The sequence below is a fragment of the Megalobrama amblycephala genome, linkage group LG18, assembly GCF_018812025.1.
Source record: "Megalobrama amblycephala isolate DHTTF-2021 linkage group LG18, ASM1881202v1, whole genome shotgun sequence".
Classification (NCBI taxonomy): domain Eukaryota; kingdom Metazoa; phylum Chordata; class Actinopteri; order Cypriniformes; family Xenocyprididae; genus Megalobrama; species Megalobrama amblycephala.
The window spans coordinates 27642346-27666941 of record NC_063061.1 but is presented as its reverse complement, the minus strand read 5'-3'; the positions used below and the strand labels follow the sequence as shown (position 1 = coordinate 27666941).

Genomic DNA, 24596 nt, shown 5'->3' with positions numbered 1-24596 from the left:
TTCTGTTAGATGTAAATATAACTCTGCAATCACGGTTTTATGATGAATAGCTGCCTTCTTTGCAGTGAATATTATACAAAATCAGATCGAGATTGTAAGTCTTTGTAAGAGATGGTGAAATCCAAAAAAATTGTATGAAATGGTGAGACTGAAGTGTAAGAATTTCTACAAGATGGCAAAATCCTAAGGATCTGTACAAGAAGGCGAGATCAGAAAAATGTATCCGATGGTGAAAGAGTAAGAATTTGTATGAAATGACGAAATTGTTCAAATTTGTAAGAGATGGTGAAATAGTAAGAATTTCTACAAGATGCCAATATTGTAATAGCTTGTACGAGATGGCGAGATCGAATTCTTATGAGGTAGCAAAAAAAAAAAAGTGAATTTGTGTGATGAGATCTAAAGAATTAGTTCAAGATGCCAGGATCGGAAAAATTCATGAGATGATGAAAGTTTAGGAATTTACGGAAGAGGATTAGGGCCAAGCAATAATAAAAAAATAAAACCATCTCGAGATTAAAGTTGTTAAATTTTGAGAAAAAACACGTTAAATTTCGAGGAAAAAAGTCGAAATGTTGAGAATAAACTCATTAAATTACGAGAAAAAACTCGTTAAATTTCAAGAAAAAATTCGAGATAAAATGTTGAGAATTAAGTCATTAAATTACGAGAAAAAAGTCGTTAGATTATGAGAACAAATTCGTTAAATTATGAGAAAAATGTAGTTAAATTACGAGAAAAAAGTCGTTAAATTATGAGAACAAATTTGTAATTTAACGAATTTGTTCTCGTAATTTAACGACTTTTTGCTCATAATTTAATGACTTTATTCTCAACATTTTATCTCGAATTTTTTCTCGAAATTTAACAACATTTTTCTCATAATTTAACAAATTTGTTCTCGTAATTTAAGGACTTTTTTCTCGTAATTTAATGACTTTATTCTCAACATTTTATCTCGACTTTTTTCTCGAAATTTAACAACATTTTTCTCATAATTTAACGATTTGTTCTCGTAATTTAACAACTTTTTTCTCATAATTTAATGACTTTATTCTCAACATTTTATCTAGACTTTTTTCTCGAAATGTAACGACATTTTTCTCATAATTTAACGAATTTGTTCTCGAAATTTTACAACTTTTTTCTCGTAATTTAACTTTATTCTCAACATTTTATCTTGACTTTTTTCTCGAAATTTAACGAGTTTTTTCCTTGTAATTTAACGAGTTTATTCTCAACATTTTATTTCGACTTTTTTCTCAAAATTTAACAACTTTAATCTCGAGATGGTTTTATTTTTTTATTATTGCTTGGCCCTAATCCTCTTCCGTAGGAATTTGTACGAAATGGCAAAATCGTAAAAATTTGTATGACATGGAAAAAGTGTAAACATTCATATGAAATGGTAAATTCTTAAGAATTTTTACAAGATGGCAATATCGTTAGAAGTCATACGAAACAGCGAGATACAAAGAATTCATACGAGATGGCGAAATCTTAATTTGTATGAGACAGAAAAAAAGTGTTAGAATTTGTATCAGATGACTAGATCTAAAGAATTTGTACAATTTGTATCTAAAAAATGATATGATGGTGAAAGTGTAAGAATTTGTATGAAATGGTGAAATCATAAAAAATGTAAGCATTCATACAAAATGGTGAAATCATAAGAACTTCTACAAGATGGCAAAATCGTTAGAATTTGTACGAGATGACGCAATATAAGAAATTTGTACAAAATGGTGAGATGGTAAAATGTTTAACATTAAAAAAAATAACTTAACCATAATTGTAATATAAAAAATACCTACACAATGTTTGTTTTTGCATAATCAAAGTCATACGATTTGCCATCTTTTTCAAATTATTGCAAGCTGCCATGACAGTGTTGAATTCACATCATTCTCACATCATTATCCAATTTATATCCATCAATGTGTTTGGGCACAAGATAATATTGTATAAACAGAGCCTAGTTTATGCAAGATTTTACAAAGCTGATTAACTGGTGCATAAACAATGTATATCTTCTTTATATTTTGTTAAAGAAATATTTCACATAAAAAAAATATTTTGTCATCATTTAGTCACCCACATGCCAACATATTATTTTGCTTCTTTTCCATAAGGAAAAGTATCCTGGTTGAGTTAATTAGAATAATAAAAATAATACAAAGAAAGAGACTGATTTACTCAACATTAATGAATCTAAGTTGATTTGACAAAAGAAAAAAAGATGTGATAAATCATTCATTAAAATTATACAATTAAGTAAAAAAAAAAAAAAAAAAAAAAAGAATTATAAAAGTAAACATGCAGTATATTAAATCTTAAGTAAAGCAAGAACTATGAAAAGAAATCTTAATTTTGCACTAAAAAGAACTTCAATATCTCATTTCCTCATGCATATATTTAAACTTATGTTGTTCATGACATGCAAGTATGACATATGGGTCAGTAAATGATGATTAAATATAATTTTTTTTAACTGTTTCAATGCGTCAACACAATACAGCTGTTACGCCTAATTTGAGTGTTGGACTGAAAAGATCAGATGGATTTTTCATTCACTATAATGGCAACAGCTCATTTTATTGGTCAAGACGAAGCACATGCATGTCATTTTCAGGAAAAACATATATCATATTTCATCCTAAATTTAAAAGAGAATGAATGAACTAAGATATTGACATCAATCTAGAGAAGATGACACATTCCCCCTCAGGAAGAAAACCAAATCAAAACTCCTCATTTTTTTCCTTCATTTTTGCCCCCTTGTTTCTCTTTTTTGATGCATGATGTTACATTCTGATGCTCAGTTTGAACTTCAGCAGATCATCTTGACCACGTCTACATGCATTGAGTTGCTGCCATGTGATTGGCTGATTAGATATTTGCATTAACGAGTTGAACAGGTGTACCTAATAAATTAAAATTATAAATTATAAATGAATAAATTAGTATTAGCTGTCTTACTTGATTTATCTCATCAACCATTTACTAACCAAATGCATGTCAGTATTATTCACATTATGGAAAATAATTACTACTACAAGTGTTTGGATTAACCTAATCATATCACAGACACTTTTTGCACAAGCAAGGTTCCTGCAAATCTTCTTCAAACTATGAAAAAATCAAGTTACTTTTTCAATTAAGTTTGTAGCACAGTTTGCAACACAGTGCAGCCTCAACATGAAGTCATTTTAATAAGGCAGTGAGTACACAACTGAAGGTATTCACAAACATCAACACTAAAAGTCTCTTTCACACACTGAAGCTCGCTCTCTCATTTATAATGGTTACAGATGTAATATGCATTTTGGACTGTCTGGCCTTTCTGTGGTAAATTTAGAGACATGTCAGAATGTGGTGTGAAGTTTCAGCGGGGCCGTGTTACGGATTAACCTCAGAGAGACACATTAAAAAATGATAGCATGGGGTTTGGCAAAAACGTCAGCATTACATAATCAGAATAAGAGAGAGAACTGAGAATGAGAGGAAAGAGTGGAAGCCCAGCGGCTTCACCTCTCTCACCAACCACCTCCTAACATCAAAGGATGCGCTTTATTACTTCAGCTTTGATTAAATCTGAGTGTTTTTTTAAATTCCACAAGGATACTTTAAGCATGTGTGTGTTAACATAAGAGAATTTCATGGATTTTATTTGAGAAATTAAAATTGAAGTTATGTTCTACAGTATGTTCAGTGCAAGTTTAACTTAATCAAGAGCATTTGTTGAGTAAAGTTAAAAATAATTTAGACTCATCCCTTGTTTTCTTAAAAAAAAAAAAAAAAAAAAAAAAAAACAATTGGTGGCCACTTTTGGAGAATCCAAGCTTATTTTATACATTTACACTTTCATATTGCCTCATTGAATTAAAGAAAAACATAAAAAATTAAAGCTGCAAGCAGCAATGAAAGGGCCCTCGCACCCGTGCCACCGCCACATGTTGGCTTTATGAAAAAAGAGCACGGTGGGCAATATGCTTTTAAAGGTGCCCAAGAATGCTTTTTCAAAAGATGTAATATAAGTCTAAGGTGTCTCCTGAATGTGTCTGTGAAGTTTCAGCTCAAAATACCCCATACATTTTTTTAAATTAATTTTTTTAACCGCCTATTTTGGGGCATCATTAACTATGCACTGATTTTTTCAGCGCACCGCCCCTTTAATTCGCGTGCTCCCTGCCACACGAGCTCTCGATTATATTACAGCACATTTACAAAGTTCACACAGCTAATATAACCCTCAAATGGATCTTTACAAGATGTTCGTCATGCATGCTGCATGCATGCTTCGAATTATGTGAGTAAAGTATTTATTTTGATGTTTATATTTGATTCTCTATGAGTTTGAGGCTATGCTCTGTGGCTAACGGCTAATGCTACACTGTTGGAGAGATTTATAAAGAATGAAGTTGTGTTTATGAATTATACAGACTGCAAGTGTTTAAAAATGAAAATAGCGACGGCTCTTGTCTCTGTGAATTCAGTAAGAAACGATGGTAACTTTAACCACATTTAACAGTACATTAGCAACATGCTAACGAAACATTTAGACAGACAATTTAGAAATATCACTAAAAATATCATGCTATCATGGATCATGTCAGTTTTTTATTGCTCCATCTGCCATTTTCGCTGTTGTTCTTGCTTGCTTACCTAGTCTGTTGATTCACCTGTGCAGATCCAGACGTTAATACTGGCTGCCCTTGTCTAATGCCTTTCATAATGTTGGGAACATGGGCTGGCATATGCAAATATTGGGGGCGTACACCCCGAGTGTTACGTAACAGTCGGTGTTATGTTGAGATCCGCGTGTTTTCCGGAAGTCTTTTAAACAAATGAGATTTACATAAGTAAGAGAAAGCAATGGAGTTTGAAACTCAGTGTACAGTCTTTTCCATGTACTGAACTCTTGTTATTCAACTATGCCAAGGTAAATTGAAATTTTTAATCTAGGGCACCTTTAAGTACATAAATATAGGAGGATAATGTCAGTAACACTTCCTGTTACCAGCTGGTGGAGATATGACTTAATTTTGGCATGTAGATGTCTTCAGGCCAGGACTATTATCACACATGTGAAGTTTGGACCAGATCGGACATTGTATACTTGAGTTACAACAACTTCCTGTTTCGTGGCATAAATCGCATACATTAGCACTTAGCCAAGTGTTGCATGATTTAACGTGTTTCTAGCATGTTTGGAACTTCATGGCATATTTAAATGTGTTTCAGGGAATAAATTACAGTGCAAAGCATGCCATTTCCTGTTTCCAGCAGGTGGTGCTATGACTAACTTAATATTGGCATATAGATGTCTTCAGGCCAGGACACATGTGAAGTTTGGGGCAGAGTACCATGTTTAACATGCATAATATCGATTTAGCTTACTGCAGTGTCTTATAGTAACGCACAAAGTAGCATTACAACAAATTTCAACACACAAATGTATGTAATATGATAAAACAGCGCTGCGTTACTCCACATTGAGCTTAATTTGCAGCCAGAATATTCCTTTATTATATTTCTGGCCTTATTATAAACAACTAATTAGTTATATAGAAAGAAAAACTGTTATAAACAAAACATGTCATTTCTGAAAAAACAACAACATAAAAAAACCCTAATTTTTCTCCTTCTGTCTCTCACTCACTCAATCCCTCATGAAACCCTTGGGTAGGGAACATATGATCACTCCGTAGGGTGCGTTAATACAAAGCTGTGTACGAGTAAAAATAAAGCAAAAGGAAGGTGTGAATTCCCATGTTTCTATGGGTTTTGCAGTCTGATTCTTTTCTTATCTCATCAAATCTGGGTTATGCTTCTGACTCAGAGGTTATTTGTGGAAATGTACTTATACAGTATGATGAAAATGTCATTTCTTTTGTACTGTAAGTTTTACATAGGTGCATAAATAATCCCAGTACATTGTGGGTAGGTACATGTTGTTTCTTTATACTGTACGTAAAGGCACATACGTAATTTTGGTATTTTTCCCCATTATTTCTATTTTCAAATCCTCTCTCTTGTTTGATCTGATTTTATTCCTTCGCTTCTTGATTTGAAAGTGCTGTTCCAAAGAGAACTAGTTTTCCACCATTAGTTTTTATGACATAATCATAAAGACAGAAATGAAAGGATTACATATATATATATAAATAATATTACATACATATAATATTACATGCTTTTACATGCCAGTAAATTATGGAGTGCTGCAAGGGTCTGTGTTAGGCCCTCTGCTATTTTCAATATACATGCTGCCCCTTGGTAATATTATTAGAAAACTTCCCAGAGAGGGAGAGAGAGAGACAGATTTTATTGAGCGTGTGAAAAAACAATGAACATAATGTGCTTCAGGACGTTCAGAGCTGTAAAGAGTTTGTGTTTCAGACACTGGGGCTATAATAAGTTCAAACTGTTCTTTCTTTCCATCAATTTGATGTTTCCTCTCTCTCACACACAACTTATACACCTCAACACAAACCTTTATGAATAAGAACACACTTACAGTCTCGTATATCGCTGACTCAGAGTACTTTTCAAGCAGATGGATTTGATAAAGCACAAAAACTACAGAGTTCATCCAATATACTTGTAAATAGGCAGAAGGATTGACAGACAGAGCAAGAGAGAGACGGGATGACTGGGGATGTGTGGAGGAAAAACCACTACCACAAAATGCAACAAAGGCAAAATGTGTGAAAGGAAAATAAAGAAATCAATAAAGCCCTTATGGCAGACATTCAAATACAGCTCGAGAGTGGAAGGAATTAGGGAGCAATCTCAGCCCTCACACTTAAACACTAAAGCAAGAAACAGCAGCTGTAGGAGGCCGCCTCGCCACATTTAAGAACAGACACCGGAAAACAATTTGGAACGAAGCGTATCTGCAGCAGAGACCTGCCTCGACAAAACGCAGAACGCACATCAAAAAAGAAATATCACACAGAAGGGAACATTAACACTGTGTCCTCCATCCCTGGTAATTTCATCACGCTGAGAGAGAAATATTCAAAGCCTTTCCAATCAGTCTGCAGGTATAGAAGACTGAACTGTGGAAAGTGCTGACTGTGATCAAGCAGCAATTTTTACTTTAACAATCTTTGATAAAGAGGAAAGCTGAGGGTTATGGGTGAATCTTGAATTACTTTGGACCAAACAGAGGGGTTATTCTGAGGTCACAGATCGAGGTGAGAGGTCATGACAGACGTGAATGTTTTGCTTAGAGATTAGCCTAAACAAACCACCATTCAAAGGTTTGCGGTCAATACGATTTTTTAATAAGTTTCTTTTGCTCACCAAGCCTGAAATTATTTGATCAAAAATATAGTAAAAAAAGTAATATTGTGAATTATTATTACAATTTAGAATAGCTGTTTCCTATCTGAATATGTCATTGTCATGATCACTAGTGAGAGGGCCCTAATCAGCCACTAGAGGGCACTCCATCCCGGACTCTTGTTTTCAACCATTGGACTACATTACCCATACTCACTTCCCGGACTCATTACACTTTGTCATTGCAACCAGCTGTTTTGTGTTTGTTCACTTAGTGTCTGTCTATTTATACCTGGTTTGTCTCTGCTCTTGTTATGGTGTTTTCATGTATGGTTTCCCGGTTCTCCATTTTGGTTTTTGATTTTCATGTTTCGTGTTTTTTTGTATGGACTGCCTTTATGGATTCTGACCCTTGCCTGTCTGTGGATTACGTTTCTGGATTTCCCCAATAAAATGCTGCAAATGGATCTTGTTTCCTGGACTTTGGGATTTCCGTGACAGTTACGGAAGAGGATTAGGGCCAAGCAATAAAAAATAAAACCATCTCGAGATTAAAGCTGTTAAATTTCGAGAAAAAACTCGAAATAAAATGTTGAGAATAAACTCGTTAAATTACGAGAAAAAAAACGTGTTAAATTTCGAGAAAAAAGTCAAGATAAAATGTTGAGAATAAAGTCATTCAATTACGAGAAAAAAGTCGTTAAATTACGAGAACAAATTTGTTAAATTATGAGAAAAATGTTGTTAAATTTCGAGAGAAAGGTCGAGATAAAATTGAGAATAAACTCGTTAAATTTCGAGAAAAAAGTCGAGATAAAATGTTGAGAATAAAGTCATTCAATTACGAGAAAAAAACGTGTTAAATTTTGAGAAAAAGGTCGAGATAAAATGTTGAGAATAAACTCATTAAATTACGAGAAAAAAACTTGTTAAACTTTGAGAAAAAAGTCAAGATAAAACGTCGTAATTTAACGAGTTTGTTCTCGTAATTTAACGATTTTTTCTCGTAATTTAACGAGTTTATTCTCAACATTTTATCTCGACTTTTTTCTTGAAATTTAACAAGTTTTTTCTTGAAATTTAACAACTTTAATCTCGAGATGGTTTTATTTTTTTATTATTGCTTGGCCCTAATCCTCTTCCGTACAAAGTTGAATTTTCAGTCTTGTTATTATAAATGTATGTTGATTTACTGCTCAAGAATTTTTTTTATTTTTTTTATTATTATTCCATTGTTGAAAACAGTTGTGCTGCTTAATATATTTGTGGAAACCGTGATTATTTAATGAATAGAAAGTTCAAACAAACATGCATTTATTTAAAATAGAAATCATTTGTAACATTATAAACGTCTTCAATGTCAATGTAATGCATTCAATTATTATTTAAATATAATTAATAGTATTATTATTTAAGCTATTATAATTAAATATTAATTATTATGTCTTTAATTAATTTATTATTAATTAATTATTAACTCATATTGATCAGCCACAAATATAAAAATTAGACCATTAGGTATTTATGGACTCGCTATGGTAATTCACCATCGTTTCCATGAATTTTGTATATTGTTTTTCACCATATAAAGCAATCAAACATCAAAATTCATATTTCAGGAACTTGATAAAAATGTTTAAGTTGAAATCACACTGACGTATGTTGTAGAAATGTTAAACCATCATAAACTCAAGGCAATGTTCTTACTAAATTCAGTTTTGAATGGGATTTTTCGTTTGGAGATGAAATGATCTCTTCAGGAAGCTGCATATCAGATGGACCGGAGTCAAAGACAGAAACACTCATGCGTTTGTGCAGGATTGATGTGTCCAATTTCCAGTCGGTCAGAGTGACAATCATCAGCGGTGCTGGATCAGAGCCACAGGGATCAGAAGTCTGTCACGCTCGTACCAACAACACCGTCACACTCCAAAAAGTTCTAGACAACAAATCCTCACAACTCACACTCCATCTATGATTGTGTCATATGATGATAGATGGAACTTTAGGACAGAATCAAACTCCAGAACCACCACAGAGCTGCTTTAGGGTAGTTTTGAGCTCATATGGCTTACACAGACTGACATACAGAATATTCACTGACCATCTGATGCACACACTGCACACAAAACTCAGCTGAAATCACCAGTTCTCATTGGCTGGCATTATGCAACTAGAGACACACAGGGATTTTATAAGTCTGTCTGGAAACAAAGTCATTAAAAGTTAGTCACATTGTATATCAAATCTTAAAAAGAGCTACTTAAAAAAAAGGATTTATTAAATACATATAATCCTGTGCAACATAAAAAATATTACATATATGAATATATCTAAACATACTTATAATTATATATCTTTACTAATTTAATTATATATTAATTATTCATATAAAATATAATTATGTATTATTATTAATAATCATGTATATACATTAAAATACATGAATATTTAAATAATTTTACTGTGAATACTCTCTCTCTCTCTCTCTCTCTCTCTCTCTCTATATATATATATATATATATACACACACATATGTATACATTTCACAGTAAAAATATGTATTCATGTATTACAATGTGTAGATGATTATTAATAATTAATTAATATATAATTATATATATATATATATATGTGTGTGTGTGTGTGTATAAAATTCACAGTAAAAATATTTATTCATGTATTAATGTGTAGATGATTATTAATAATTAATTAATATATAATTATATATATGTGTGTGTGTGTGTGTATAAAATTCACAGTAAAAATATTTATTCATGTTTTCTAATGTATTTGATTATTAACAATTATATATATATATTATTTTACTGTGAATTGTATATATTAAAAAAAAAAAAAAAAAAAAAATATATATATATATATATATATATATATATATATATATATATATATATATATATAGTATATACATAATAAAATTCACAGTGAAAGTATTTAAAATATTTAGGAATAATAATTTATCTAAATGATTATTAATAATTAATTAACTAATTAATTAATTAATATATAAATATATACATTAGAATATTTAAATATCTTACTGTGAATTTTATATATATTATAGTCATTGAGTATACAATATTATATAATTAAAAATGTAAATATGTAAAAATTATATATTATTATTATAGTTAATAATTATTTCTAATTATATTCATTATATATTACAATATAATCATTTTAGATATATTAGAACACATGAATATCTAAATATTTTACTGTGAATTAAATAGAGAATAAATAAAATAAACTTTAATTAATTTAATTCTGAGTATCACAAAATAAATTATAGAAAATATTTTTTGATCAAACAAATTCTAAAGTCTATATATTTTCTGCTTTTGTGGCAAATGATTTCAGATAAATGGCACATAAAAGTAAAGTTACATGTCCACAGTCTTTTGCTTTGTATTTAGAGGGTTTTTGCCCATAGATTAAGATGTAATGTGTACCAGACTAGATACTGACAGAAAAACTTTGCAATATTTTGCCAAATTACTAGGATTTAGGGTGACCGAGAGAGAGTGAGGGGGGAGATTCATCTCTTTCTCTCTCTCTTTAGCTCTCTTCCCCTCTTTTATTTAGACCCAGTGGGAGAGAAATCAAGTTCACCTTTAAAACAGCAAGACTTGTGGCCTCAAAGCATGAGCTGCACGCCTATATATATATATATGCCAATAACAACCCCGGATAACAGACACGGCCTCAAACTACCCGCTCACTCTCATACGCACACGTCATTGTAATTCAGTGACCTTTCCTAACTCATTTCAGTGGTTCGTACCTCGGCCCACTCTTTTCCACACTCAAACAAAAAAATAATGCTGTGGGTCAAAGATATGCAAATTGAATAGCGCTGGAAATAAAGTCTGTCACCTTTAAACACAGCTGTGTGATCGCTGCCTGACGCTGGTGTTTGCTGAGGTCAGACTCATGCAGCAAACGGCACAGGAAACTCTGAAGGAATTCTAATGACATCACAGGAAGTGGCATGGGCACAGACCATGAAGAATAAAATAAATAAGAAAGCAATTAAAACATTTTATTCAATATTTATTTATTTATTATAAAAATATTAAGCAAATATTTTTAGTGATCTGAAACTTTCTCCACTTGCTCCACTGGGAAATTCAGGCACGCTACAGCTTTGGGAATTAATTAGTCTAAAAAAAAACGGATCAGGCCTGTAGCTAATGTTGTTGGGTTAATCAAATACTGATTTATGAACCCACAATCTGTTTAGTTTAGATTGAGCATTTCTGTTTACATTAAACTTGGACTGAAATCCTGTGCAAATTTAATTCACAAAATACAAACAAGGAGTTACTGGATAAAGAGCCACTAAACAAATCTAGATGCTAGAGTCAATTTGACCTGGAAATTCACTTGAAAAGTTCAACAGGGACTTTCGTGGAATATTTGTTTATTATTTTCCATACTTTGATATGATGGTTGATGATTGAGATTACAATCACTACTTTGTTATTTGTATAAAATAAAATAATTGATATAAAAATATACATGGATGTATAATAATAGAATAGAATTTCATATAATATACCATAATAACAGCATTCATGTGAATATATATAAACGATACTTTTTTATATATTTCATTTTATTATTATTATTATCTAATTATATTTAAATTAATAGAAAACATATGAACTATATATTTATACAATTTACATATATTTTTAATTATTATAAATAATACTATTATTAGATATTGTTTGAAATATAATACTAAAAAAATATAATAATCATAAAATATTAAAAAATATTTGAAATAAAAATTCACATGATATATTGTAATTTATTTTTGTATTCAATAAAATTGAATTGAATATGATATAATATACTCTAATATAATATCATTGTGAATTTATATAAAATATAATATATTTAATTTATAATTATTATTATATTTAAAGTAATATAAAATGTTAAAAATAGTTATTTACAGTATAAAAATTTAGCTACTGTAAATAATTTACTATATTTAAGATATTGTTTTAAATATAATACAATAATTTTCAGAAAAATAATAATTTCAGAAAAATAATAATTTAATAATAATGTAACAATATTAATTTTTTAATATTGCCCAGCCAAAAATAAATAAAATGTAAAAAAAAAAAAAAAAAAAATCGCTGTTTGGATTCAAACAAAGACTATAGAAATATTAGTTATGAATGGGAGAAACCATAGACAGTAAAAGAAATGGACACAGCGACCCCATTGGAACTCAATTGAGACAAGTGAAGCCCATTTTTAGCGATTTTTAGCACTTCCGTTTCTGACGCGCAGGCTCAAACTAAGCTTGATGACGTCAGCAACCTGTCTGACAGATGTAAATCTTCTAGTAGCTGTGCGTGCAAACTGCCATCGTTAATCTTGCAGAGACGGCGAGCTTGAGCGGGGAGTTCTTTGGCGTGAGTGAGCAGGAGTAAGTATTCTGATTAATTAGTTTGTATAGTATTTTAAAATGTAACGCCAGTACGCCATATTAAGTTAATGCATACTATTGCCTGCAAGCTTCTCCTCCTGTCTGTACGGTAATTTATCTACTGTGCGACAGAGAGTCGAGTGGTTATGACGCAATCGTTAGCCTATTTTTACAAAAACTGTTTCTACGGGGCCATAATGTAACATAGAAGGTAATGGAGCCCTTTATACATTGTCGTGTATCTTTAGAAATAAATAATGGACAAATGGAGTCTTTAAACGCCTCAGATGTAAAGTTATTCGCTGTCAAAGTGACGCCAAAATGAATGGGAGTCAATGGGATGCTAACGCAAGTGAAGTTCTGCTACAAGATGGCGGCACGCGGCCGACTTCAACTTCCGGTCGACTTCCTTGGGCACTGGGAGAAACTGCAACGCGCAATATGGCGGAATACGTCCCGCCTTCTAAATAAAAGAGCCAATCACTGATTGATAAAGTAATTGCGTCACTGCAGCACCGCACATGCGCATTGTCTAGCATGAAAAATAAGCTTTTTAAATGCTATTTGAGCATAAAAAAACAACATTTATGGGACAGTTCATGTCTGTTTTCGTTGCTGATTTGAAATATATTATTTATTTGTGACTTCGCCAAGCAGTTTTTGAGATTTCAGGATTCCCCAATTCAAATAGATAGGACTTGGTCTAGGATGCCCGAAATAGAAATATGGCCGCCGAGTGAACAGACTTTGATTTAAATAGGCAAATGCTGAAGAGTCTATGCGTGGGTCATTATTGCAGTGATTATTATGTTCCTAGCATGTTATATGTGTTACCGTAACGTTACCCGTTTAAGAAATCCTCACAATGCGCCAAGATTATTGTCCATTAGTTTGCTATGAAACCCAAGTAAGCAGGTGTAGCTACATGTAAACACAATGCGGAGCAAATGAGGTAAAAGCCCACACGGGGATCCTGACAGCTGTCATGAGGTAACAGGAGATGGAAGAGTCATTTGTCAGCATCAGAAAGAATGACAAATGGAGACAGAGAGCCGGGAGAGGTCAGTCCACCTGTCAATCACCACAGTAATTATCCCAGGGGACAGCGAGGAGTGGATAATATACTGTGGGAGATTTCTCCTATTTCTCTTTTTTCTTGCTCAAAAAGCTTTGTAACATCACCTGCTTCATGTTTCTAATCCATCTCTTTTCATTCTCTGGGTACAGCAGATCCAGCGGGGATTAGGTGAACCAGAACCTACCTAGCCAATGACAGCGCGAAGAGAGTGAGAGACGGACAGTCTGTGACCTTGTGTTGGGAAGAAACACGCACAACTGCAGCGCAATCTCAATCAACACACTGGCCCCTACTGGAAAGGAGAGGTACAGCAGTGATAATTGCTCAAGCTGTGAGCTGCTACACACTTTCATTATTCATGCTGTAAGATGTTCAAATCAAGAATGAAGAAACACCAATAGTGGCCATTATATATATATATATATATATATATATATATATATATATATATATATATATATATATATATATATAAAAGAGGTGACAGGTGACAAACAGTAATCACACATACATAATATTTAATATAAGCTAAACATTATGTGCGATGAATGTTTGCCACCTCTTGTGATAGTTTTTTTATTGTCAAGAACAGCAGCTTCATTGCTATGACATATCAGGGTCATGCACAAAAATAAACATACAAAAACATATATCCCTATGTTGCATATTCAGCAAGTTAGCTATAGGTTAATCTATTGCACAGATCCACATATAGCACTGTAGTGGGTGATATTCTGATAAGCAGAATGAAATATGATGTTGATATATTCTATACAAATAAATCATCAACGACCAAATTAATATATACACACACATTTTCTATTTCTGGCCCTCTGTGCATTCTTGCCGCCTCGGCTCTATAAATAAAATAAGGAGTTCATTATGCATTCTATGGGAATATCTTAACAGTTCTTACCAGGAGAGTCGACAGGAGTCATAAATCTGGTCAGATCTCAGACACACGCACACATACTGGCACATAGTGGACACACAGTATTTTATTTTATATATAAAAATAAAAAAAACTTTGAGACACAAAGAAAAACTCAAAAACAGAAAATTAAAAACATATGTAGCATGGCCCAAACGGGTCACGTGAACTCCACTATGGTTCTCAAATTGGCATGAGAGCAATCAGGATCAACTTGGGCAAAAAAAACACTCTAAATAACTTGTATATTAATACATTTGCAAGTCTGAAATCAGTGGTTCTCAACAGTGTTGGTGGTAACATATTACAACCTGCTTGTTAACAGCAGGTGTTCATCACTAATGCTCAATCATCACTTAATTAATTGCTTAATTATCTCATTAACTTTAACTCTGCTTCAGTGTTATTTTAACACTATTTAGAGAGGGACCAAATGTACTCTGAACAGAGTTGATTTAACTCTGGGGATTTTGCGGTGTAGTTACGCATTACATTTAAATTAACAAAATATCTGAGTTACTTTTTCAAATAAGTCATGCAAGATTTCCATTTATTGACTGACGCCTCTCCTGTTTCTATGTTGAGAGAAATCGGGAGTAAGTGCTCCAATGTCTTTGTTGCTGTCTTTTGATGATCCAATTCAACCATACCAATAAGCAAAAATTACTTTAGATAAACATCACATTTGAGTCATTTTTTTTGTTTGTTTTTGTTTTATTGCTGAAGTAAAAGTGTTGAGCTGCATCCGAAATTGCATACTCTCTTAAGTAGGTACGTATTTAGAATAAGTTATTACTTCACGACCGTTATAGAACGAATGTGTATATTATGAATGTAATTTGGATGTACTACATTCGCAATGTCGCCATCACATGACCTACAGCGTTAGTTGTGTCGCGTCACCGCCATTCGCAAATCCTCTCCCGTGGCCTCATGGTATAGTAAAGTGTCCATCGTATGCACACTTCATAATCTCACAGGAAGTAGTAGTAGGTCATCCAGGTACTTTTTACATACTCTTTTATGAGTACTGTGAATTGGGACATACTTGGTTGTCAAAAGTACCGACTTATGTACCAATCAGTACTAAAAAATTAAAAATGTGAAATTTTAAGTGCTGTTCAGCGGATTCCTAAACACCTCTGATTGGCCATTGTGTTCACACGCTAATCAGATATGTCTGATGACTGGTCCACTGATACACGCTTGCTTTCAAACGCTCCCATGTATCTGTGTAAACATTCGGTGAAGAGCGTCATTGATGACTGTTTACAACGTTTTTGAAGCGCTGATCATTGAAGCCAATCACAGACATATCTGATGAGTGAGTGAACACAATGGCCAATCAGAGGTGTTTTTGAATCCGCTCAACAGTGCTCAAAGCATCACATTTACAAAATTTCAGTACCGACTTGGTACCGAAGTCGGTACTTTTGACAACTCTACTTCTTTTTTCACACACTGTTTTTTGCCAATTAGGGAAGTATGCGATTATGGATGCAGACTCAAACTTTCTTCTCCTGCGTCCTATCTACCTTATTTTTCAACGCGGAAGTAAGGTGTTTTCTGTGAATGAACAAGACTTCCGATTAAGAATATCAAAGTGCAGTAAACTGTAAAACTGTTTGCGCTACAAACCAGCATGTTTAGAATTAAGACAATACATTGAAATAATATAAGAAATACCAGTTTGCAATATCAAGTAGGCCTAGCATAACTAGCTGTTTTGTACAGCTAAAACTATCTGGAAGCGAATAACACCGGAAGCCAGACACAATACATTTTCAAATGGCTGTGCCCACTTTTACCTGAAAAATTCTTCTGCAATCCTGGCAGCTAAAAGGTTTGTTTGAGCAGCGCCCTCTATTGTACAGGCATGAATTTGCATTCCCTTTAGCTTGAGGTTTATTCATTTCAGTTATGGGGCCCTATCTTGCACCCAGCGCAATTGACTTTGTACACCGACGCATGTGTCATTCCTATTTTGCACCCGCGCAAAGCGCGCTTTTCCCTCCACAGAAGCACGTCGCTAAACTAGTGAATGAACTTGCGCTCCCTGGGCGGTTCAGCGCAAAAAAGGAGGTGTGTTCAGGCGCATTGCCCGCGCATTGCTATTTTAAGGAGCTGAAAATAGACTGCGCCATAGACCAACTCAAACCTGGTCTAAAGTCAATGGCGCAATATTTTTTTGTTAGAGCGCGTTGGTAGAAACTGCGCCTCTGGGCGCGTCCACAGTGCGCGTTGACTTTGCTTATTACACACAGGGATGCGCATCACACAAACATGCCAAATATTAAAAACAAAAGGATTACAGTGTAAAAGAATATTATTGTGTACATAAATATAAAAATGTAATGATGAATAGTCATTGCGTGTATTAGAATTAGGCTACCTATTTTCAATTCAGCCTATTACTACTTATAATGATGAACGAAATTGGCTAATTAATTGAACAATCGTGCCAATACACACACACACATATATATTAACTGACTCATCGCGTGTACGCCATGTAAATAGCAATCCGCCATGGCGCGAGCGCATCTCGCTCTTAAAGGGAATGGGAGATGACACTCTGATTGGTTTATTTCACGTTATGCCCAAACCACACCTATGAATAATGAAGCTACTTCAGACCAACCCATTTTAGATTTGCGCCGGGCGCAAGAGCCATTTATCCCGCCGGGAAAATAGCAACAGCGCCGAGACCCGCCCACAAAGTTACTTGCGCTTCGTGCTTTGACACTTGCGTTTCAGATCGTTAAAATAGGGCCCATTGTGTGAAAAGGCCTTTACATTTGCCAAAAATAGAACTTTTATTTATTTATTTAAAAACAAAAAAGCAAGCCCAGCCCAGGTGAGAGAAAGTAAAACAAAAGTATTGTATGCATTACTGTCCATAAAAAGTAACTAAGTATACTTACTAAGTAAACAGATACTTTTTTACAGAATAACGCAATATTGTAATACATTACTTTTAAAAGTAACTTTCTCCAACTGGTTTGGTTCAGGCCCAGATTATTCATTGATCAAGTTGCAACACAACACAGTACCAAAATTGTTTAGCATACAAAATAGAATTTTGATATTTTCATGCTCTCTGCAGCCAATAATTCACCTCACAAAATGCAGTGTTTGACCCAAACCATGTTTATCCACCTTGCAAATAGTCTGGCTCATAATTTCAATCTTGCATCAATGTGCTCATGTTTTCAATTTTTAAATACTGGAATAAGCTTAACTAGCTTCTAAGTGAAAGATACTTTTGCACCAAAATTACAGTTTGTATAACAAAATATAAATGTTATTTTCTTCACTTTTTGAAGCAATTTAAATTGCTATCCCGACTATGAACAATTAAATGGCATTTTATTATTTGCGTTTAACTTTTTTTTTTGCCATTTACAACCCTCAGATCAGACCAGTTGAGAGTCACTGCCAGATTATCTGATACATTATTAGTTAATTTATGTAACAATTTCTGGTGTGCTCAGACAACTGCATGATCCACTGGTGCACAATACCAACAGCAGCAATCATCACATTCACACAGATCAAGAGTGGCATGCACGCACACATGCAGTTGACTCCCAGTGCATGGGTCAGTTATGATGCATCCACTGTAAAGGCTGAATGCAGCTACTCACAGTGCATGTAGCAGAGCAGATGCCAGACTTCATTTCTCCTGCATGCACAAGACTTTCCATTATAACACTGAAACGTGTATGTTTATTATTTAAATGCATGTTATCTGAGTGCTCTTGTACATGCCGCAGTGGTGAGCATGTTTGTCACTGCATGTGGCAGAGATGATGATGCATTCAACATTTCACAGCATCTTCTGCAGCAAGTAAACATTAGCTTATGTGACCGCAGAGAGTATCAAATCACCTGCGTCACAGCTGGCTGTGTTGCCTTGGAAACAATGGGAATGATGATGTCACAAAGACATCACAGTTCACATAGTGACCACTCATAGCACCATCCAGTTGTGGCCTGTTTTTTTAATCACAACATCAGGATGCACAGAACAAATGACAAAGTCATTTGTTACAAACAACTGACCACATAATCCCCTTCATCTGTGCAAATAAAATACAACACAAATACAACTTAAAACTAGTTCAGACCGGACCACTTTGGCAAGTTACTTGAGTTTATTGAAACAATTTATCTTTGGAGGTATGGTTCCTTATGGGGGTTCTTGCTCCAAAATTAATTGAACATACAAGAGCTTTAGCTTTAACCCCCCGGGACCATCAGCTTGGAAATACATAGACAATTAAGACACTTAGTGATGTCTTTAATAGCGAACAGTGGTAATGTGTAGACGTGGCAGTGGGACATCTAGGACTTGAAAGCCTTAGTGATCTGAAACAAAAGAAGACGACAACCAGAAGGTGCACTGTAATATGGGAGGCAGGGTTGCGAGCAGTTTGAGCATACTTACCGAGTAGTAATGCCACATATATATGTGTGTCAGATAGGAGAATGGTAATGATTGGAGCGAATTGACAGCTGGTCGCAGCACTATGCCTACGTGGCCTGACTAAACTAACGCTGCGCTCGATTTTGGAGTGGTTTATAGGGAACCAAACAGTATGTTCAGCAATGCAGTAACACTGCTGAAACCTGACCAAGAACTCTTATGCAAAACTTCTGGACTCACACAAATGTACTTATTTAGCTGCAACATATTTTTCCTTCTAAGATGACACCTTTACAAAGAGTACAATGGCAGTACCATGGTATCAGATGGGGATGCAGTGGTACTGTATAATTACCATAAATGTAAAGGTGCCCTAGAATTAAAAATTGAATTTACCTTGGCATAGTTGAATAACAAGAGTTCAGTACATGGAAAAGACATACAGTGAGTCTCAAACTCCATTGCTTCCTCCTTCTTATGTAAATCTAATTTGTTTAAAAGACCTCCGGAAAACAGGCGAATCTCATCATAACACCGACTGTTACGTAACAGTCAGGATCATTAATATGTACGCCCCCAATATTTGCATATGCCAGCTCATGTTCAAGGCATTAGACAAGGGCAGCCAGTATTAACGTCTGGATCTGTGCACAGCTGAATCATCAGACTAGGTAAGCAAGCAAGAACAATAGCGAAAAATGGCAGATGGACCAATAATAATTGACATGATCCATGATATTTTTAGTGATATTTGTAAATTGTCTTTCTAAATGTTTCGTTAGCATGTTGCTAATGTACTGTTAAATGTGGTTAAAGTTACCATCGTTTCTTACTGTATTCACAAAGACAAGACTATCATTATTTTCATTTTTTAAACACTTGCAGTCTGTATAATTCATAAACACAACTTCATTCTTTATAAATCTCTTCAACAGTGTGTAATGTTAGCTTTAGCCACGGAGCACTAGCCTCAAACTCATTCAGAATCAAATGTAAACATCCAAATAAATACCATACTTACGCGATTAGACATGTTGCATGACGAACACTTTGTAAAGATCCATTTTGAGGGTTATATTAGCTGTGTCAACTTTGTTTATGCTGTTTAACACAATCACGTGCTCGGAGGCAGGGAGCACGAGAATTTAAAGGGGCCGCAGCCTGAATCGGCGCATATTTAATGATATGGATATCGGCGCAGTTAAAAAAATGAATAAAAAAAAATCTATGTGGTATTTTGAGCTGAAACTTCACAGACACATTCAAGGGACACCTTAGACTTATATTACATCATTTGAAAACACGTTCTACGGCACCTTTAATTTGATTACATTTCGGATAGAACTAGCAGCATTCTTTGCAGTGCCTTGTAGTTCAACCTAAACGCTATATGATGGATGGATGGACAACAGATAGAACTATAAAAGAGTGAAAAACGATAGATAGATAGATAGATAGATAGATAGACAGACAGACAAACAGATAGAGTGAAAAACGATAGATAGAGAGTGAAAACGATAGACAGATAGAATGAACGATAGAGTGAATGAACGATAGAGTGAAAATAGATAGAATGCCAAAGAGAATGATAAACAATAGTGAAAATGACAGATAGATAGATAGATAGATAGATAGATAGATAGATAGATAGATAGATAGACAGAATGAACAATAGAGTGAATGACTGATAAAGTGAAGATAGATAATGCCAGAGAGAATGATAAACAGTATTGAAAAACGATAGATAGATATAGACCGATAAACGAGAGTGAAAAACGATAGATAGATAGATAGATAGACAGATAGATAGATAGATAGATAGATAGATAGATAGACAAAATGAATGACAGATAGAACGATTAGCAAGAGTGAAAAACGATAGATAGATAGATGATAGATAATAGATAGATGATAGATAATCACATTTGCATCTCTCACTCAGGGACAGCTGTGTTGAGCTCCTTCTAAATACAGTATATGGTCACATAACAAATATTAACAGTGGAACAACTTACCACTGACACATCTTACCCCACTATTCCCTATGTAATATTGTATTAACATTCATTTTTTATTCTATGCAAAACTTTTAACTCAGATCCTGTAGTTTGTATAGATAAATGACTCCGATATGCTGGAGTGAATTAATTTCTCTCATCTGTATAAATGGGAACTCACCCAGTTCTGTTTCCCCATGTGATTTCAAATTTTCATCTACATCAGCGTTATACGCTGCTTTACGTTACATGGCCTCCTTCGGTCAAACGTGGGGCTGACTGCCGAGTGGGTTGGATCACAGATTTTACTCAGACACCCTAATGAAACTTCTTTTTCTTTCTTTCTCTTGTCTGGTCTTTCTTTCCGTGCAGTTCTTGCTCAGCAGTAATATTTTGGTTTGACATTCTCCAATGCCCTTTCTAAATTTGTGCGCTCTGCCCGTGATAGATGAATGACCCTATAAAAACAGCCCTGAGCTGACGACTCCACCATCCCTGGACCAGCTGCAAGGCTGCTGACTGGGGCGGGAATCTCTCACAGGTACATGCATAAAACAGATGCCTAATAAGGTCAGCCAACAGCATGCTTTCCCTCTGCACACAAAACATTCCTGAGGAATGGGCTTCATGGATGCTGATTCAGCAAACTGGGCATACATTAAGTCACAGTGATAGCGGTACAATTAGGAGCTGTGCAGGGTCATCAATTAACCAATAACTATGGAAGCTTGTTTCCACCACTGAATAAAATGAAAAGGTAATTGAGACTTTTTTTCTCAAAATTGCAAGTTTACATCTCGTAATTTTTTACCTTTTTTTCTCAGAATTGTGTGATAAACTCAGTTGAGAGTTATAAAGTCTTAATTGTGATATAAACTCAACTCAATTGCATGGTCAGAATTGCAAGATATAAACTCACAATTGGGAGTTATAAAGTCTGAATTGCATAATATAAATTTATAACTCAAAATTGTGAGTTTATATCTCAAAGTTCTGACTTTATAACACTCAATTGTGATAACTTGCTATTCTTTTTTTCCTCAAAATTGGACTTTATAACTCGTCATTACGAGAAAAGAAGTCAGAATTGTGAGTTTATAATGCGCAATTGTTAGTTTATGTGTCAGTAGTGTCAGATTTAGATGACACCGTTCCAGGAATGTGTCATGTATAAATCCTAATATATAATATATATATAAAGTACAGACACACACACACACTAAAGTAAATTGCAGTTATCATTACAGATGAAAATAAATACTTTGTTTTTTAAATTGCAAAATAATTGAAGTATGGTAATGTACAGTTCGACTTTCCCCCATTGGCAGTTGAAATGCCCGACTACTGAATTAAACTCTGCACAGATTTTGAAAATGATTTGAGTCAGCACATCTTTATAGCTTTACTTATTAAGGTTAGTACACAATAGACCAATTAAAACATGAATCAATCCAAAGTTATAACTAAACTGTCCAAAACCCCTCTTTAACAAGTACCCACAAAACCCTAGCATATTGGCATTCAGTTTTGCTCTGACATTTTGTTGTAAGAATGTAGTTGGAATTATGACCATCTGCCTAATATGCTGTTGGCCCTCCATGTGCTGCCTAAACAGCGGCAACCTGCCGAGGCATGGACTCTACAAGACCCCTGAAGGTGTCCTGTGGTCTCTGGCACCAAGACATTAGCAGCAGATCCTTCAAGGGTTAGTTCACCCAAAAATGAAAATTCTGTCTTTAATTACTCACCCTCATGTTGTTCCAAACCTGTAATACTTTCGTTCATCTTCAGAACACAAATGAAGATCTTTTTGATGAAATCTGACTGTCCCTCCAGTTGTTTCACAACTGGAACTTTGACGCTTCAAAAAATTCATAAAGAGATCGGAAAACTAAATCCATATGAAGTGGTTTAGTCCAACTTTTGGGAAGAGACTCAATCACTTTATATGATAAACGGATTTAATTTAGACTTTTATTCATATATAAACATTGATTAGCAAACATAAACAGAAGCTCAACTGAACCTGAATGATGCACTTCTCACATGCTTGAGCTTCCGTTTACCACAACTGATGTGTTCATCATATAAAGCGATCGTTCATATGGATTAGTTTTATAATCTCTTTATGAACTTTTTGATGCGTCAAAGTTCCAGTTGTGATGAAGGGACAGAATCCTCTCAGATTTCATCAAAAATATCTTAAGTTTAATCATTGCTTGGTTTAATAAATAAATACATATAAAATGTCCCACTAGATAATACAACCTTACACATATGCAAATGTCTAATATATATATATATATATATATATATATATATATATATATATATATATATATATATATATATATATATATATATATATATATATATATATATATATATATATATATATATATATATATATATATATATATATATATATATATATATATATATATATATATATATCTTCTGCTCACCAAGGGTGCATTTACTTAATTAAAAATACAGTAAAAACAGTAATATTGTGAAATATTATTACAATTTAAAATGACTGTTTTCTATTTGAAAGTATTTTAAAATGTAATTTATTCTTGTGTTGGCAAAGCTGAATTTTCAGCATCGTTAATCCAGTCTTCAGTGTCACATGATCCTTCAGAAATCATTCTAATGTCAATTTGCTGCTCAAGAAACATTTAATGTGTACAATTGTACAAAATATTTGTGTACAATATTTTTTTTTCAGGATTCTTTGATGAATAGAAAGTTCAAAAGAACAGCGTTTATTTGAAATATAATCTTTTGTAACATTGTCTTTACTGTTACTTTTGATTGATTTAATGCATCCTTGCTGAATAAAAGTATTAATTTCTTTAATTTCTTTTCAAAAAATTAAAAATAAAAATTCTTACTGACCCCAAACTTTTGAACGGTAGTGTATAATGCTACAGAAGCTTTGTATTTCAGATAAATGCTGTTCTTTTGAACTTTCTATTCATCAAGGAATCCTGAAAAAAAAAAGTACACAACTGTTTTCAACATTGAAAATAATAACAAATATTTCTTGAGGAACTAATCATCATATTAAAATGATTTCTGAAGGATCATGTGACACTGAAGACTGGAGTAATGATGCTGAAAATTCAGCTTTGCCAACATGAGAACAAATTACTTTGTAAAATATATTCAAATAGAAAACAGCTATTTTAAATTGTAATAATTTTTCACAATATTACTGTTTTTACTGTATTTTTAATTAAATAAATTAAGCCTTGAGCAGACAAAACTTCTTTTAAAAACATTAAAAATCTTACCGATCCCAAACTTTTGAGCGGTAGTGTATATTTTATCACGTTTGTTAAGTGGGTGGTTCTTGGCGATAATAAAGGCTAGTTTGCCCCGACAAACACAACATT

At 33.6% G+C, this 24596-nt stretch overlaps 1 long non-coding RNA gene across 1 annotated transcript in view; it reads right to left on the bottom strand.

Annotated features, from left to right (window-relative positions):
• Positions 1-24596, bottom strand: part of LOC125252613 — a 46651-nt gene that overhangs the window by 20651 nt on the left and 1404 nt on the right. The window lies entirely within an intron of this gene.